The 15,469-nt window shown below is 40.0% G+C and overlaps 1 pseudogene; it reads left to right on the top strand.

The window, feature by feature from the left end:
- Positions 1-8,072: 8,072 nt before the first annotated feature.
- Positions 8,073-8,448, top strand: LOC104101146 (glutaredoxin-C11-like; annotated as a pseudogene).
- The last annotated feature ends 7,021 nt before the right edge of the window (positions 8,449-15,469 follow it).

The following is a 15,469-nucleotide window of genomic DNA, read 5'->3' on the forward strand; positions in this document are numbered from 1 at the left end:
TTTAAACAAGGCGTGCCCCAAAGATTCTTTTCCACTACCTAACATCGATCGCATGATCGATGCTATGGCCGGCCACGAGATCCTTACTTTTCTCGATGCCTATTTCGGGTACAAACAAATTCAAATGAACCCGGAGGACCGAGCGAAGACTTCATTTATCACAAAGTGTGGAACATATTGTTATAACGTAATAAACTTCGAGCTAAAAAATACAGGAGCTACTTACCAATGCCTAGTAAATAAAATGTTCAAAAAACAAATAGGTAAGTCAATGGAAGTTCATATTGATGACTGCTAGTTAAGTCCCTGCACGCAGAGGACCATTTGACTCATTTGCAGGAGACGTTCGAAATTTTAAGGAAATACAACATGAAGCTCAACCCCGATAAATGTGCTTTCGGGGTTAGTTCGGGTAAGTTCCTTGGCTTTATGGTATCGAATCGGGGAATCGAGATCAACCTCGATAAAATCAAGGCCATCGAAGACATCACTGTCGTGGATAGAGTAAAATCCGTGCAGAAGCTAATCGGATGGATAGCCACCTTAGGCCGATTCATTTCGAGGTCGTCGGATCGAAGCCACAGATTCTTCTCTCTACTCAAAAAGAAGAACGATTTTGCCTGAACCCCGGAATGCCAACAAGCATTAGAATAATTGACGCGATACTTGTCAAGCACACCGCTACTTCACACACCGAAAGCAGATGAGAAACTTTACTTATACTTGGCGGTATCGGAAATCGCGGTAAGTGGCGTACTAGTTCGAGAAGAGCAAGGTACGCAATTTCCTGTTTATTATGTAAGTCGAACCTTAGGAGAAGCAGAAACTAGATATCCACACTTAGAGAAATTGGCACTTGCACTGATAAGCGCCTCTAGAAAGTTAAGAGCATACTTTCAATGTCACCCCATATGCATGTTAACCACTTACCCACTTCGTAATATTTTGCACAAGCCCGAATTATCGGGCCGATTGGCCAAATGGGCTGTAGAAATCATTGGGTACGATATCGAATATCAACCCCGTACGGCCATCAAATCTCAAATTTTAGCGGACTTCATGTCCGATTTCACGGCAACCCTCGTACCCGAAGTTGAAAAAGAACTCTTGTTAAAATCAGGTACATCATCGGGGGTTTGGACCCTCTTCACAGATGGCGCTTCGAATGTAAAGGGGTCCGGACTTGGCATCATTTTGAAACCATCCACAAGTGGCACTATTAGGCAATCTATCAAAACTTCTAGGTTGACTAACAATGAGTCCGAGCACGAGTCCATGATTGCAGGTCTCGAGCTAGCTAAAAGCTTGGGAGCAATAATTCATTGAAGCCAAATGTGACTCTTTACTAGTGGTGAACCAAGTAAACAAAAGCTTCGATGTTCGAGAGGATAGAATGCAAAGGTATTTGGACAAACTACAGGTAACTTTGCACCGTTTTAAGGAATGGACTTTACAACATGTGCCCCGACAACAAAACAGTGAGGTCGATGCACTCGCAAATTTGGGATCATCGATCGAGGAAGATGAGATCGACCCGGGGACTGTCGTTCAATTTTCGAGATCCGTAATCGAGGAAGGTCATGTCGAGATAAATTCTACAAGCTTAACCTGGGATTAGAGGAATAAGTATATTGAATACTTGAAGAACGGAAAACTCCGATCAAACCCTAAAGAATCGAGGGCCCTACGAACCAAAGCTGCTCCATTCACGTTGGCTGAAGATGGAACATTATACAGAAGGACGTTCGATGGACCATTGGCAGTATGCTTAGGAACAGGAGACACCAATTATGTTTTATAAGAGGTCCATGAAGGCACTTGTGGGAACCACTCTGGCGCCGAACCACTGATTCAAAAAATCATTAGGGCAGGATACTACTGGGATAGCATGGAAAAGGACACTAAGGAGTTTGTTCGAAAATGTGATAAATGTCAAAGGTTTGCACTGATGATCTATCAGCCCGGAGAGAAACTTCATTCAGTCTTATCCCCATGACCATTCATGAAATGGGGGATGAATATCGTCGGCCCTCTACCATCGGCCACAGGTAAAGCTAAGTTCATTTTGTTTATGACTGACTATTTCTCTAAATGGGTTGAAGTACAGACGTTCGAGAAAGTGAGAGAAAAAGAGGTTATAGATTTTATCTGGGATCACATCGTATGTCGATTTGGGATACCCGCAGAAATAGTATACGACAATGGTAAGCAATTTATCGGCAGTAAAGTGACAAAATTTCTCGAAGACCATAAAATAAAAAGGATATTATCAACACCGTATCAACCTAGTGGGAACGGACAGGCTGAATCGACGAACAAGACTATGATTCTAAGCCTAAACAAAAGGCTGAATGAAGCTAAAGGGAAATGGAGAGAAATTCTGCCCGAAGTCCTTTGGGCATATCGAACAACATTGAAGTCCAGTGCGGGGGCAACTTTGTTTTCCTTAGTGTATGGCTCCGAAGCCTTAATTTCAATCGAAGTCGGAGAACCCAGCGCAAGGTTTTGACATACATCGGAGGAATCAAACCACGTGGCTATGAATAATAGCCTCGAGTTATTAGATGAAAAACGTGAAGCGACACTTGTTCGAATGGCTGAACAAAAGCAATAAATCGAAAGGTACTACAATAGAAGAATTAACTTATGCCAATTCAGGGCCGGAAACTTAGTCCTAAGGAAGGTCACCATTAACACTCGAGATCCTAATGAAGGAAAGCTCTACCAGAATTGGGAAGGACCCTATTAAGTCCTCAATATATCGGAAAAGAGTCTTATTAACTCAGAGCGACGGATGGCGAACCATTACCGAACAACTGGAACATATCACTTCTCAAACGATATTATTGTTAAGGTATAATTTTCTCCCTTTTTTTGTTTATATATATATTCGACGCTAACTCATTGCAGGAGTTCGACTAAAGACGTCGAGACCTCGGGTTTTAAAGTATGCGATGCACTCTTTTTTCCTTAGATCGGTTTTTATCCCAACCGGGTTTTTCCGGTGAGGTTTTTAACGAGGCAACAACTATTGCTACCTGAGGACAATTCAATAGTATCCAAGGCTTCTTTACAATCAACCTCGAATAAATCGAGTTCAATACAAGAGACTTATTTCATATCAAATTCATGTCAAACAGGGATATGAATTCATGTCAAACAGGGTCTCGATAGGGAAAGATGTAAGGGCCAAATGGTCAAAATGAACCATGCCTGCATAGTTTTGCTCAAGCCCTGTCACAAAATACGAACACATGTATAATGACTTCTTTACCGATATCTCATATTTTGAAAATCTCATTCTGCTTCATGATTCAAATAGGCTTAAGGGCCGACCACTACCGAAGGAGTTTTGAAAAACTTACACCATAAAAGCCTACGGGCTACAAAACATCAAGTTCGAGTTCGAGCAATCACTCACTCGACTATTAAGCCTAAGGGCTATCTTACCTCGACCTCGAGTTCGAGCACTCACTCGATATTAAGCCTAAGGGCTATCTTACCTCGAGTTCGAGTTCGAGTTCGAGCAATCACTCACTCGACTATTAAGCCTAAGGGCTATCTTACTTCGAGTTCGAGTTCGAGTTTGAGCAGTCACTCACTCGACTATTAAGCCTACGGGCATCAATACTTCGAGTTCGACTAATGACTCACTCGACTATTAAGACTAAGGGCTATCTTACTTAGATTTCGAGAAATCACTCACTCGATTATTAAGCCTAAGGGCTATCTTACTTCGAGCTCGAGCAATCACTCGACCACAAAATCCTACGAGCTACAATACTTCGAGTTTGAGTGCGAGTAATCACTCACTCGACTATTAAGCCAAAGGGATGTCTTACTTTGAGTTCGGGTTCTAGCAGTCACTCACTCGACTATTAAGCCTAAGGGCTATCTTACTTCGAGTTCGAGTTCGAGTAGTCACTCACTCGACTATTAAGCCTAAGGGTTATCTTACTTCTAGTTCGAAAAATCGCTCACTCGATCATAAAGCCTATGGGCTACAACACTTTAAGTTCGAGCAAACAACTCAACTATTAAGCCTAAGGACCAACACTTTAAGTTCGAGACTTTGTTCTCACTCAACTCAGACCTAAAGGGTTCCACTATTCCGAGTTCAAGGATCCGTCATAAAACCTTAAGGGGTATGTTACTACAAGATTCAAAAATTTCCCATTATTTGATTAAAACCTAAGGGTTTATTCTATTCTAAAGTTCAAAACATACTCGAACTTAGTTATAAAAACAGTGCAGTCATGACGTCGATTAAGCTATCTGAAATCTCGAGCATATTATTTGGGGACTCACCCTTGCGTGTCTAAAAAACCTAAGGGTTTTGTTCTAAGTTTGAACTAGTATTCGCTCGATTATAGAGGATGCAACAACAAAAATTTCACAAGGCAAAAGAAGTTTCTTTCTATATATATATATTGATAAAAAGGTTATGTACAAGAGACCGATCAAGGCCTTGCAAAAAAGGGAAACTAAGTCCTAACTATGACTGGTTTCGACCTCTTCTTCTGGAGCAACTTCTCCTTCAGGCCCCTCATCAGATCCACCTCGACTGCGATCTTCATCATCATTTTCATCATCCAAGGAGGTAAGTTGCCTGGACTCGGCCTCAAGCACCTTGGCTCGGGCTATCTCCTCGGAGAGGTCAAAACCTCGAGTATGGATTTTCTCGAGGGTTTCCCTCCGGGATTGGCACTTTGCCGAGTCTATGACCCATTGCTCTCGGTCATAAGCCTCCCTTAGCTGTATTTGTGCAGCCTCAATATTAGCCCGGCACATAGCAATGGACTTGTCCACCATGACTTTTGTTTTCTCGATCTCCACCTCGGCCTTAGCAAGCCCGGTTTCGAGCTCCTTGATCCTCTTGTCTTGGGCCGAACTTTTCTATTTGATGCCCCGAAATTGAACCTCGGCCGATAATAGCTTGGCCAAGGTAGCTTCTTTTTTTGCATCCAGGCGGTCCATAGTCTCCTTCCACCGATCACACTCGGCCTTGACCTGATCGACTTCTCCTCGAAGCAACCCGATCTTTTCAACCTGTTGTTGCAGCTGAGATAACGAAGTATTAACCTCTACAGTTGGGTCGAGTCTGTACTCTATCAAAAGGATGCTCACCTGTTTATCTAGCTCGGCCTCTTCCTTACAATCCTTGGCCAAATCCGCCTGAAGGTCCTTTATAGTCTCGTCCTTTTGGCCACAAAGAAGCTTCAGAGCGTTCCTCTCCCCCGAGAGCTTTTGGAGCTCGGCCTCACACTGGCTGAGATCAGCTCGAAACTTGGCAAGGGCTTACACAAAAAGGTAAAATGCAAGTCAGATTTAGAAGAGAATAAAAGAAACAAAGTAAAGTAAAACATATTATTACCTGAGATATGAGACGATTGGCGTCTTCTAGAAGAATAGAAGCATCACTAGTATCAGAGGCATCATTGACTCCAGTAAAGCAATCCCGAAAAGGATCCCCTACACTAGAGCCTCCGCCCATATCAGGGGTCTTCAACTCTCGAGCTTCCCTCAACGCCTCCTCAGAAAAGTTGGGAAGAGAAGACAAGTGACCTGTTGTCATGGTCCCGAGCAAGTCGCTTGGGATACTCTGATCGATCTTCAGGGTATCAGAACCGGCCCCGTCCGGTGTAGCCGTAGATAGCCAAGAGACGGTATCGACCTCAGGTAATTCGGGATCCTGACCCGATTATGCCTTCTCGACACGAGGCTTGATTTTAGCAGCTGCCGTCGGCTCAGAAGGTTTGGCGACCTCGACGACTTTCCCAGATCGGACCACCAGTGCCGAGGCATTTTCCTCCTTTTCCTCTTCTTCGACTCTCAGTCGTTGGACTGAGTTCATCGTGAGAGCGATTACTTTTCTCTTCACCCTTCGAGTTTTGGACTTGGGGTCCTCGGACTGCGAGATAATTTTCCTCTTCTTATCTTCCCTCATTTTCGGAATCGGGGACTTGTTTTCTTCCTCGCCACTTGAAGGCCTCAAAATGGCATCCTTGGTCAGGACTGCATGAGAGAAAATTAGTAACGAATGACGTATAAAAAAATGTCTCAAAAACATGAAAAAGGAGGCCCTTACCATGATTCTTGGCCTCCCATCTGCCTTTTCCCAAATCACGCCATGCGCGTTCGGCATAAGAGGAAGTCGAGGATAACTTCCGAACCCAATCTTCGAGGTCAGATACCACTTGAGGCATCCAAGGAAAAATTGCATATCGAAAGAGGATATCAGGCGGAGTCGAAGAAAGGTACGAAGAACAGAGTTTAAAAGATCACTTACGGTTGAAGTTCCACTCCTCAGGAAACGACATCTTCTTTTCCGGGATAATGTCACGGGTCCTCACCCGTACAAAACGGCTCATCCAACCCCGATCCTTCGTTGCCCGGCGTTGGAGCCTGATTAGTCCCCGATAGATTCGAGGCCGATACAACCACATGAGGTGATTTAGAGTAAACTCTAGCCCCTCGGCCTTGCTAGAGAAGAAGCGCAATATGATTACTATGCGCCATAGAGAAGGGTGAATTTAGCCAAGAGTGACCTGATATCTTTTACAAAGATCAATAATCACTAGGTCGAGGGGACCCAATGTGAAGAGGTAAGTGTAAATACCTAAAATCCCCTCCACATAAGCGGTGATGCTCTCTTCGGGAGAAGGTATTTGCAGCACGAGCTCGGGACCCCAGTTGTAGTCCCTCCTTACGGTCTTGAGATAGCCCTGTGTTATCGAGCACATGTACATCGACACATGCTCACACTGGCCCGGGATCGATTAAGGGTTTTCGACCTTGAAATCGGACTTTCGAGTACACAGGCCGGGAACTTATTCGTGGGGAAGCAGCTCCGCCGGCACCTTGCCTCCGGACGGCCGGGAAGAGGAGCAAGAAGATTTCTCCTTCTGCGGAACGGTCTTTGAGGTTTTCGCCATTTGTGTAAGTAAAGAGGAGCAAAGGAAGATGAAAGGGTGGCAGTTTCAATGCTGATGAAGATGGCTCTGCATACGGCGAAAAGAGACGAAAAGAAACGAAAAGAGTGAGAAGATTTAGAGGTTTGATTAGAGCAAAAAGTAAAGTTTGATTCAATGAAGAAGCGGGCTATTTATAGGCTGAACAGTGGCGGTTCGATATCGATAATGGCCGACATCGTCTGACACGCATTAAATGCCTCGGTAAACTGAACCGACGGGACAGCTATCACGTATGTCACGATCGGACTCGATGCAAACGTCTGCATATATCTAATTGTACTGTTGGAAAATCAGGTCATTTCTCGTTACATCCTTCTCGAGAAACGAGAGGACTATCTGTATACGACCAAAATCGATTAGTCCGTCGTACGAACTGGTCGAGATAGTAATACTTTGATCGAAGAGCGTCTTCGTAATATCAGGCTGAGGTCCGAAGTCAGGTCATCAAGCTTCGAGTTCTTGGACCGATTAATGTCAAGCTCGATATCATTACCGAGTTCGAACCCAAATCGAACCATGAGGCGAAGCAAAATTATCGAGCTTAAGATTCATGAACCGGCCGGCACTGATCCCGAATCAACATCGGACTCCGAGTCAGAGTCGAGCTCGAGTCAAGATCGAGAGCTCGAGTCAATAACGAGCTCACAGACAAGAGTCGTTGCAACTACACTAGGGGAGAGAATCCTGGCGGGAATTAGGGAAAAACTAATTCATCATGGGTTCCCCACTATGTATTTTTTATTATATCTAAAGTAGGATCTCTCCACTATAAAAGGAATGACTGTTGTTTCTGTAAGGAGATCAAGACATTCACACATTGTAACAAGAGTACTATTTTCTCATATTGAAAGATTAACCTTTTTTCGAGTTCTATTACTTCATCTTATTTTGTTCATTCTTTTTCCTCCTCTCAACTGTGTTTATCTTCCATTCTTTATGGTCAAGATTGGATATTTTTATTTCTCTTTACGATTTGTATCAAGTTATACCACATACCCTTAGAACTACACACAAATTCAACTCTATCCGATTTTTCGGGTAAACAACGAGATTTTTCTTTATGTTCTTGTTGAGCTCATCTTAAGACTTGCGATACTAATGGATAAGATTAGAGAGTTGGTATCAAAGAGCGCAACAGTAATATTTACAAAGAGTTCATGATGCATATGTCATAGCATAAAAGCACTATTCTATGAAATTGGAGCAAGCCCAGCAGTTCATGAACTGGACCAAGATTCAAGAGGAATTGAAATGGCACTGGCTTTGAGAAGCTTAGGTTGTAATCCATGTGTTCCTGCTATTTTCATTGGTGGACAGTTGGTTGGTTCAGCTAAGGATGTTATTTCCCTTCATGTTGATGGCTCTCTTAAGGAAATGCTCATCAATGCCAAAGCTATATGGCTTTAATTTGTATGAGAAAAAAAAACATAGTTCTAGGCTCTTAATTGGCCTACCAACTGTGTTTTTTTTTCTTTTTTCTTTTTCTCTCGTTTTCTTTCTTGTCTTGTTTCCTCTAAAGAGGGCACTGGGATGGGGACCGTAAAGAAACTAAAGCCATACTTTTTGTGAAAATGGCTGATAATGAAAACTTAAGTTTCTCAGAAGTTTAACATATTCTATCTATGGTGTTTCTATTTGAACAAGAATTGAATTTTACGACTCACTTTATTGTCCTATTTAAAAAATTAAGGTCAAATATGATTTTCAATCTTCAATTAGATCGTTCGTTCACTCATTTGAAGTAGTGCTTAAATTTTAAGTTTCAACATATTTTGTCTATGTACGGGTTTGTTCAATATTGACAAACTAAAAATAAACATTTATTGAACGGTTGAACAATTGTTTTTTCATAAAAAGATGCATCTATTGCTCAAACACATTGTAGTCCCTGCAAGTCCTATTCTCCATTTATTTGAAAAATTAAGAAAGTTGACTTTAAGTTAAAAGAATTCAATATATACTTAAGATTTTCTTTTATTAAATCCATCATCACCCGAGCTATAATGACTCGTGGTGGTGGGGCTTACGCATCAACCCTACCTGTCTATAATATCACCCGAAAAAATACACGAAAAAGAACATAGACCTTAGCCTCCAATATGTCATGAAGAATGAGAGAATTCATTCTTGTAAAAAATGATCTATCTGCAAAGTTTGGAATGGCAGAGGACTCCTCTCATGTTATAAATTGTTCGAGTGGCTAGATGTGTCGTGGGGCGGATTTAGGGGGCGGAGTTGAAAAATTACACTGTGTATATAGGGGTAATTTTATTTTTTACGTATAGATATAATATGTTGAACCCCCTTGACACAAGCCAAAACTTTGGCTTAGTGGTCAAGGGTGTTCAGATTTTGTAGAAGGTCGCAGATTCGATTCCCGTCAACTGCAATCTAATTCCTTTTAAAGCTCAGACGTTCTTTTTATAATTTTAAACGAAACGATATTGTTTCGTTTCGTCTCTTTTAATATGTTTTTTCCCCCAAAATACGTGACTGACTTTGGGTTAAAATCCTTAAATCTCTCTCTCTTCGTTGCCTCACTGGCTCACTCCACACCCTCTCTCTCTTCAATCTCTCTACCTTGCTGCTGCTGCTTGCTATTCTTCTGTCATAGCATTGGCATCCTAGGTAAATTTCTTGTTCTTTCTAACTTTTTCAGAATTTTATTAGTGTTTTATTGGTTATTCTTAATTTTGGTTAATGACTCTTGTTTGTTATTTTTTGATTCTTGAATCTGTAGACTTTAATAATGTAAATTATTGAGTTTTCTACTGCATTTGCTTTGATAAACTTATGAAATATAATTGCTGGTTTTTTTTAGAATTGAGATACTTTTGACTCGATCTTTGGTGATAATTGCTGATAATTTATTCCCTTATGCTGCATATGTTACAATGATTAATATTGTATAGGAAGGAAAAAATCCCCCCAATCTCTTACTATCCAAATAAAATAAAATAAAATATAAATCGCTAGTACGTGTGCGTTTTCAACATATCGTTAGCATGGGTTTCAACGATAGTTTAGTTCCTATTTAGATTTATTTTTTATGCACCTGTTTGACATTACGTTTGGATTCAACAAATTTCGATGAACCCTGTCGATGAAATTTTTACTGTTCACTTCTTTATAATATTGAACACCCTTGTTCGGAATCCAAGATCCGCCACTGGATGTGTCAATACCAATCCTATACAATTATGAGTGACACTAACGTTTTGCATGACTCAATTTTTTTTAGAAATTTAATTATTCTTTTAAAAATTCACACAAACTCAAAGAAACTAATGTGTTGCTTTACTTTTTCACACAAGAACATTGTTATTGAACTTCATAACTGAAAAGAAGATAGTCCTTTTCTTATTGAAACAAAACAAAAGTACTCTTTCTACAACATGAAAAGAAATTACTCATTTTATTAAAATTCAACAACAACAACAACAACAACAACCCCAGTATTTTTCACAATTGAGGTCTGGGGAGGGTGAGATATACGTAGCCTTATCCCTACCCTAGAAGGACAAATAGGTTATTTTCGATAAACTCTCGGCTGTAGAACGGATGACAAAAGTAACGACAACAAGAAAGAATAACAACAAGATAAAAATACAGAAGCCAAGAAATCAGTTAAATTCTAGGTAATAATAACAATATATGAATAAAAGAATATCATACTAATACTAATGCTAGCGAACTGGGAAAGACAAAGAGATACACTCGACTACCTACTAGCCTTCTACCCTAATCCTCGACCTCCACACCCTCCTATCTAGGGCCATGTCCTCAGTTAACTCCAGTTGCACCATGTCCCGCCTAATAACCTCGTCCAAAGACTTCTTAGGCCTACCTCTACCCATCCTGATATCCACTGAGGCTAACCTCTCGCAGGGCTTCTATATTTCTCCTTTTAACATGCCCGAACCATCTCATCCTTGTACATGAGTGTTTTTAGCCGGTCAACACTCTACACCATACAACATAGTAGGTCTAACTACAACCTTATAGAACTTACCTTTAAGTCTCAGCGGCACATTTTTATCACACAAGACACAAGAAGCGAGCCTCTAGTTCATCCATCCAGCTCCAATACGGTGCGTAATATCCTCATCAATCTCCCTTTTACCTTGTATTATAGATCTAAGGTACTTGAAACTACCTCTCTTGGGGATAACTTGTGTATCAAGCTTCACCTACATGTTCGCTTCCTGGGTAACGTTGTTGAACTTGCACTCCAAATATTCCGTCTTGGTCCTGCTAAACTTGAAACCTTTAGACTCTAGGGTCTGCCTCCAAACCTCCAGCCTCTCATTAACACCACACTACGTCTCGTCAATCATAACTATGTCATCAGTAAATAACTACTCATTTTATTAAAATGAAAGAAAGTAATTTTTCTACAACATGAAAATAAAGTGCTATTTGTCGTGCCTCTCTTTCTCGCGAAATCGGGTTTTGACACGTGACAACTCTTTTAAAGGGAGGTGTTAAAAGAGAGAGTTGCCACCTAACGGGTTTGAGGTGCGTTAGGGCACCTATTTGCAAATAACTCTGGTTTAACCAGTTTGCGTCACCCAAGATCGGGGTAAGGGATCAAATTACCTCGAAGAGAAGGTGTTAGGCACTGTTCGAGGTCCACAACTGTGGGTCCCGGCCGAACTTGAATTATATGAATTAGTCAAATAGTCAGAGAGAAAACAAGAAGTTTGAAAAAAAAAATCATTATTAGAAAGTCCTTGAGTAAACACAGATAATTGGTTTAAAGACAAGATGGGGGATCCTAAGTTTTTTAGTCTAAAGGATCACCCCGTACAACATAAATAATACTTCGTAACTCCCTCGAGGTGGGGTGTTACTCGTATTATTCAGCGGGTACAGACTATCATCTCCTGCTACCCAATTACTATCTTTAAGTTTTTACCTAAAGCGCACTAGTTGATTCTAAACCGTTCCCTATGCGTGCACTACCCGTCCCATACCTATGGCTCAGGAGGCGTTTGGACCTCTATTTTGGATGGTTTATAGACTTAGCTTAGGCTGCTCAGAAATGATAAAACTAGGAGACATACAAAACAAGTTGGACTTCATGTGAAGGCAATTAAGGGCTCAAGTTAACCTCCACACTTAGACAACAAATACATGCGAACAAACTTTCACATTAAGTGTTAGACAATTTTAGGATTGAGGCAAATTAAAGCCATTAGGCCCTATAGACATGGTTTCTATATGACCATGGGATTCGAGTATGTAGGTAGTTTTAGATGCAAGATTCTACCTTAGATACAATTTCTAAGTGACTACACAGTTGCCTACTAATTACGTGTTATAAGCGATTAAACTTATAGACATATTATCTAGGTGATTTACGCATTAGTTAGCAGTGATAACCACGGAAGATATTCAGAATTACTCAGTTTGATCCTATAGGCATGCTTTCTAATAGTGGAAACGAAACAGTGTTGAAAGTTCAATATTAACACTTAAATGCGAGTGGTATTACCCTATAGGCAGGATTTCTAACGATTAACGATTGAAATTGATTTTTTATACTTAGCTCCTATAGGCATGTCTCCTAGGTGGGCAGTATAACAACGAATTAACCAAGTAAAACCCTATAGGCATGATTTCTAAATGCAGATTTTGTAGAATATAAGCTAACATAGCTCTATAGTCATAGTATCTAATGAATATGTTGCAGTTATGTAAATTGAAAGATTGGTCATTGACACTTTATTTCCTATAAGCATGGTATCTAATAAAACACATAGGAGCAGAATATGTTAAATGAATTAAACACACAAGTCCTATGGGCAGGTTATCTAACAACACATAGGAGCAGAACATGTTGAGTAAATTAAACACATATAGGTAGAATTTCTACCCGTTCATGCAGATATTAGAATAGACCCATTTTTCTCAATTTTACTAACACCCCAATTGTTATTACAGCATTATTACAGGCCCAATGAATGAATCAAATTACAAAGTTACAAAATCACTATAGTGGGCATAAGACAGGCCTAAAGTAAACCCAGCCTGGCCAGGCCTTCAAATATCCATACAGGTTTCACCACAGCCCAGAAGTCATAGCCAATCAAACCCAGAAAACAATCTTCATTTATACAAAATAGCCAAAACCCAGTAACCACAACTGATCAACAACCATTTACACAAACTAATTGGTTCATTTAGTAGGTGAAAAGGGAGGCTGAATTGAGCAATTGGGACAAAGTGGCCACAGAACCTTAGGCCCTAGTGTGTCAGAGTTCACAAGGGTCTCAAAGTGGACTCCGAGCAGTGCTCACACTAGGGAGGTTAATAGAGAGGTTTTAGGAGGCCTTGGCTTTCAGCCGGCCAAGAATTAGAGACTCAGAGCAGGGAAACAACCAATGAAAATAGTAGCAAAGTAACAAGGTTTAGAAAAGTGCATTTATATTTTTTGGAGTCAAACACTACAAAAGGATCATATAATGGACATATCAACACAGAGGTGCATGAGTTCAAGAAACTAGTTGATGCTGCAAGTAATCACATAACACATTGGGGCAGGGTATATTTGTAAGAGGCAAGAGGTCTTAAAATTCTGGGATTACAAAGTTAATGAGCAAAGAGACATTAGGCCAGCAAGACAAACAGTTATCATTAAATCAACAAGTTCAAACCTAAGTATCAAGTTATGCTAAATACTAGGGCTTAAACATTACAACTTATACTAATGAGGCAAGCAAAATCATAATTTAGGCAAAACTAGTCTGAGAGGTTCCACTTAATTGCTAGGGGTACAGAATTGAGCAGAGTGAGAACAAACTGAGTGACAAACATAGTCATAGGAACAAATTACAACTAGAGTGAAGGCTTTAATAGATCAGGACATACTAATAACATAAATTAATCACTAAGAAATTCAGAGTCAGACAGGAAATAGGATTAGGTCACACAGCCAATGCAAACACTTAGATTGTCAACACATTAAGCTAAACATGCTTCAAACTGTCCAAATTGCCTAAGTTAGATACAAAGACATTTTTAGAACCAACAGTTTAGGCGTGAGGCAATGCTAGAGAAGTTCATGCTATAGGCAGAATCATACATGAAGAGAGTCAAGGGATTATATCAAGTCATGCAATTTCAGAAAAAACATAGATATGCTAATTAGAATATAATGGAATAAACATTGCGAAGGTTGAGAAGCTAACCAGTTATTGCTCAACAAACAAGAAAAGAATAATAATATTACCCAGAATCCCAGATGCGTCAAGTTCCCAAGGGTTTCAAAGAACCCAGGGCAATGCTCACACCCAAGAAAGGTTGGAAAAGTAGAAAATTCGGTGGCTTTGGCTTTCAGCCGGCCAAGAACAAAAAACAAGAGAATAAATGAATACAGAGTAAAGCCCTAATTTTTTCAGTAGTGATTGTTAGCAATTGAAGCATCTATATGAAGTTTTGCAAAACAGAGGACCAGGTAGCTGACATCTTCACCAAAGCAAATAAGGTAAATAAACATGCAAATCAGTCAAAAAATTAATTTAAGGGATCTGTAAACCCTAGTTTTTAGGGAAAGTGAAAATCAACAGAATATAAACAAATAATCGGACTCACAATAGCAAATGACGAATATAGACAGAATAATACTCAAAATCAAGGGTTTGAACCAATTTTGGTTCGATTTTTGAAGAAAATCTGTAAACTCTAGTTTTAGGGTAAGTAAGAATCAACAAAATATAAACAAAATTGGACTCACACGGTATAGAATAAACGTGTGTAGACGGAATATCGTCCAGATTCAATAAATGGGAGTCAATTGAACAGAATCAGAGTGGTAGTACTTGCCATGTTTAGGCAAGTATTAGGTAATACCATGGAGAATCAACCAATAGCGGAAACATACTAATATGATAAGGAGATAAGATGGAAATCCCATTAGAAGAGGGATTAGGGGAGGGTTTTGAGAGGCGGCGGCTAGGGTTTCTCAGAGAAGAAGAGAGAGTAGAGAGGATTTAGGGCGGGGTGGTGAGAATGGTTAGGGTTTGGGTGGGTTTGGATAGTTAAAGAGAGGGGGTAAACAGGGGTCGTTGATCTTGAGAGATCAACGGCTAGGATTAAAGATAAATGGGGCGGGTCGTATAAAATAGGTACACCAGGTTTTGTAAAGGGGTGTTTGGTTTGGGCTTGAGATTTAGTGGGCTAGGGTGTTAGGTTTGGGCCAGCAATTGATCCGAAAATGAGTGGGTTTTTAGGCTAGCTTTTAAATACCCAATATTTAATAATCAAATAATTAATAAAAGTAATTAATAAATAGAAAAAATATCATTTGTGCACTAAAATAATTAAAAATAATTACTTAACATTATAAAATATAAAAGTCATTTTCTGCATAAATAATATTATAATACATGCATATGGGCTATTATTGCAAAAATGTGCAATTAGCCCTAAAATGCAAATGTAATTATAAGAAATGCACTGAAAAAATATTTAAAACCACATTCTGGTATAAA

This window comes from Nicotiana tomentosiformis, chromosome 1 (genome assembly GCF_000390325.3).
Source record: "Nicotiana tomentosiformis chromosome 1, ASM39032v3, whole genome shotgun sequence".
NCBI lineage: Eukaryota > Viridiplantae > Streptophyta > Magnoliopsida > Solanales > Solanaceae > Nicotiana > Nicotiana tomentosiformis.